The following is a 5,000-nucleotide window of genomic DNA, read 5'->3' on the forward strand; positions in this document are numbered from 1 at the left end:
TGACAGTCGGTCAGTCTGGCCAGTATGGTGAAAATCATGAACCCGGTTGTTGAAAACTTCAGAACGTCCTGATCTTCATGCTGGTTCGGCTCCATGTACTGATCCGTGGACCGCGGTCTATCATTCCCTCCTTCTTCAAAAGGATTTGTCCTCAAATCCAATGTACCTATATCAAAAAGAGATAAATCAGATACAAAGGAATTAAAATTCAAGGAAATTCAGTAAATGAATAGAATGGACAGAAACTTCCTTGGAGTTTTGAAGTCATTTTTATCAAGGAATTCCAAGTACTTTGGCGTCCATTGGTGCTTGCTCTCCTTAGAAACTGATCATGCTTATCCTGTTTATTCAAAGCAACTAGAGAAACCACATCAAATCTGCCAAAGAAATAATCAAAGGGTTTCTCTATCCTTAAGACATCAAAATCAGGATCCAAGCCCTTAGGATAATCATCAAGGACGTGGGCAAGCATTAAGCAAGTAAGCTGGTTGCCAAAAATTGATTTATCAATCTCAAAATCAGGCCAAGGTGAGAAACTGTTATGGAAAGAAAGAGACAATGCCAAATTTGAAAAATTATCATCATGAACGAAATCAAAAGAATTCTTTGGCCTAAGCAATTTTAGTTCATGCTTTTTCCTACACCAAATCTCTTTCAAAGCACAGCTCAATGAAATCAATTCATGAAAAGGTTTGAGCAAAACGTTTTTCAACCAAGTAAGAATATGTTTTCTTTTTGAAATTCTCGGTTTCAAAACATTTTCATGAAGAGTAGAGGCAATCAACTCATGATCCTTACAGTGCTTTTGGTTTAGACAGGAGAATGACTGAGGAAACACCTTTGGTTCATGGAGGATCGGTTTTGGCTCAGGCCGATTCTTTCTGGGGCATGAATCTCCTTTAGAAATCTGGTACTCGCGGATAGATGGACTGAAGAACCTCCGGTTTGGAAAATTCATAACTTCTTCATCCGTGAAGCTTTTCATGCGATTCCAAGCCTCAGTGAATCCTTGATGAGTTGGCTTTCTTGTAAAATTGGATTCAAGACAAAAGACCTTCGGACTGTTGAGATATCCTCCTTGGACTGAACCTCTGTCGCTGGCACCAAGGTAGCCGGTTTGAACAACAAAGCTTCTCCAAATCTGAGGTTGTTGGGCACGGCCAATGCTTTCATTCAGAGGCTGAACCTGTCTTTCCTGGATACTCAAAACAAACACTAAAAGACCAGGATCAAATGTGCAAGATAAATATTTGTTCAAATCACAAATCAAGATATCTTTTCCAAGAACAAATTGCACATTTTTCAGCCTTTCAAGGTGCTCATCAAAGTAAATATTACAGACAAGAATTTTATCAAGATATGCAACAACAGTATTCATTTTCAAAATGGGCATATCCTTCCCAACATCTGAACACACAAGCTTAAGTTCAGTTTGAGAATCATTTATCAAAAGTTCAAGGCATTTCTCAAAGAATGTGTTGTAAACCAAAATATCATCAGAACTCAAGACAACACCATTATCACGAAATGATCTCAGAAAATGCCAAGTATTATCAGTTTCAAAACTCAAGAGATCAGGCTGCAAAACAGAACCACAAAATTCAAGATCACGAAAATCATTTTCAGTTTCAAGTGATTTCTGTTCCAGCAACTTCTGAATCAAAATTTCGTCCAAGGCATAAGAGGATGCAAACAATTCATCAGTGATCAGTACATGTCTAGAAGAACTCAGATCAAAGCTATTTCCTTTGCAAACAAACGAATCAAGAGATTTTTCAGCACAAAAATCAGTTTGTTGCAAATCAAGATCAAATGGCCTTCCAAGAAGATGAAAACCTTTCTTATGTTCCAAGAACTGATCAAAGCTCAAAATAATTCCAGAAGTGATGCCATTGACATTTTGAAAACGTGATTGATCCAGACATTTATCAGGTTCAAAGATTTTTAAAGAATTAATCATGTTATCAAAAACAGATTTTGAAACAAAAAAATCTTTCATCTTGTCAAGACCAAAACGAATTACATCATCAGTACTGACTTTCACAAACATGTCAGGCAGAGAATTAAGAGAAGAAGGTTCCTCACAGTACTCTTGAAGTTCAGAAGACAAAAGGGCAGGAGATATGCTGGAATCAAAGCATAGTTGACTCTTCATGAAGGTGGACATGATGCTTGTTTCTTCATCATCAAATACTGGACCAGATTCTTCCTCCTCATCAAACATAGGATCTGGACCATCATCCAAAGATATCCTAGTGTCAAGACATGGGCACTGATGTGGAAAATCCAGTGGCTCTTCCTCAAAAACCTGTGGAGACAAAACAAGACTACTCGGAAGCTCCGGTTGCAAAACAGTTAGTTCTACAATAGCTTGTTCATTATCAAGATTAAACTCAGTTTCAAGAGAAGGAAGATCACAATCTTTTTCACAAAACATCAAGCTTTCAATTAGCTCTTCATCAGATTCATCAAAATTGGGTAGAGAATCTGAAAAATCTTTAAGTTCTTCAAAATGGTTTTCAGATTCACCTTGGGCTTTCTTACTGATGAACAAGGATGGCTCAGCTACTGGGGCACGTGTGGATGTGCTCTTCTTTTGGCTCTTGCTGAAGTCCTTAAGGGCTTTGTCCACTCCCTTCACAAGGTTATCACAAATTTGTTGGACATCAATTTGAAAGGGTTGCCTTTTTGGATCAGCAACATCTCTGGTTGTTTTTCTCCTTACAGCTGGCTGTTCCTGCACACTAACAAACTCATCAAAATAATTCAAAGGATATTTAAAAGGAGTTTGAGAGTTAGAATTTCGTTGAGGCTTCTCCTTGTTACTTTTCCTTTGCAAACCAAACATCATAAACCTGAAAAATCTCAACACAAAAGTTAGTAGATAAAAAGCTCACACTCTCAAGTGTTTGATCCTCACCCACACAAGTGTTTCTCTCAGATTTAGGTGATCACACACAAGTTTTACTCAATGTTCTAAGAGAACAAATCAAAGAATCCCAATGGGCAAATCCAAGCAAACAAGGGAATTTTCTCAAGATAGAAAGATAAGAGATTTTTGATTTTTGAAATCCGTTTTAACCACCTCAAAGGCTGGATTTCTCCTCAGCCAGCAGGCTTTCTCTTCCACCACTCCACAAAACAAACTTTGAACTTTTTTTTTTTCTTTTTGAATCAAATCGTAAATTTTTTTTTTTTATATATCTATGGATGGTAATGAGGGGCCCGGATTTAAGAAAGGTAGAAGAAGAAGTGTTTGAAGAAGATGGAGAGATGAGAAGATGGAATGATAATAGAGTTACCGAGAGAGTGGCTCTGATACCACTTGATAGAACCAAAATAAGGATCACTCTTTCGGTAAGGTTGATATGAACTCAGATCCGAGAGGATTGAGAACTGATGGTATGAACGGTGACACTAAGGGTTGCGGAATAGCCCAAAGATACTACCAGACTTCGATCGTTGCCGGATGTGACGCACCGGTCCAACAAAAGAAGGATCGAAACTTGGAGATAACCTCACCAAGAAACTAAGAAATGTTCTAACAAAGAACAAAGAGAGTAAAAACTCAAAAGAATGAAAGCCAAAACGAAAATTGTCTTATTCAGATCTGATGGTTACATTATATAGAAGTTCTAGTCAAAAGACTTAAAGAAAAATGTGGGAAATCTAAACATAGAAAATGATAAAATTGACCAGATCTGGTCAAGGCACGAAATCACACTTTGACTAGTGAAAAACCCTTCAAATTCCGTCCAGGTTCATTGCTTCCTGAAGCATGTCCTGCGGACTGGGCCAGTACACAAGCAAAACAGTCCAAAGTAGCCAGTTTTGAAGTGTCACGGCCTATCTTGAGTTCCACTCGTCCGAATCCAAATCTGTCTCGACCGTTGCTCTTAAAATGCCAATCAGTACGGGAAATACGAGCTCCAGTTCGGTGAATTTGATCGTCTGGACATGGGTATTGATGAAGCCTCAAACTGGACATCCGGGCGGTACATGTGGTACTGTCCAGAAATGTATAGCAATGACCTAACTCAGGTTCTGTGCGTCCGAATGCGATTCCGTCTCGACTGTTCTTCATCAAATGGAAAACAGGACAGTGAAGACAAAGTCCAGTACAGTGAAATCGATCATCTGGCCATGGTTCCAGCCAAAGCTCACATCCGGATGCATTTGGGACAGTCCGGTCTGTCTGGCCAGTATGGTGAAAATCATGAACCTCGGTTGAAAACTTCAGAACGTCCTGAACTTCATGCTGGTTCGGCTCCATGTACTGATCCGTGGACCGCGGTCTATCAACGGACGTCCTGTGTGTACTGACGGACGTCCTGTGTGTGCTGACGGACGGCCACGGACGTCCTGTGTGTACTGACGGACGGCCACAGACGTCCTTTGTGTGCTGACGGACTTCCTGTGTGTACTGACGGACACACGGACACACACGGACAGCCACGGACGTCATGCGTGTGCTGACGGACGTCCTGTGTGTGCTAACGGACGGCCACGGACGTCCTGTGTGTACTGACGGACGTCCTGTGTGTACTGACGGACAAACAGACACACACGGACAGCCACGGACGTCCTGCGTGTGCTGACGGACGTCCTGTGTGTGATGACGGACACACACGGACGTCCTGTGTGTACTGAACAGACAGCCCACGTGTGCCAAAATCACCCACGGACAGCCAAAATCACCCGAGAAGCCAAAAATGCAAAAATTAATATTTTTGAAGAAAGTTTTCTGAAAGGAAACATCAAAAATATGTCAACAAAGAGTTTAGGATGTGAAGTGTTGATCAAAAGTTGCTGTAGACATCCATTTAGACCACGAAACTCCGACCTTTGTAGCATGCGAAAGACATGGTTAGAAGCAAATGAAATTTATGAAAATTTACCAGAAAATAGCTTTAACCATCCTTATGAAGCATGCAAAAAATCAGATTCAAATTCGAAGTATTTTTTTTTACATTAAAAATACTCCCCGGAACACAACCAAT

Source organism: Brassica napus, unplaced genomic scaffold (genome assembly GCF_020379485.1).
Source record: "Brassica napus cultivar Da-Ae unplaced genomic scaffold, Da-Ae ScsIHWf_2687;HRSCAF=3445, whole genome shotgun sequence".
Lineage (NCBI taxonomy): Eukaryota > Viridiplantae > Streptophyta > Magnoliopsida > Brassicales > Brassicaceae > Brassica > Brassica napus.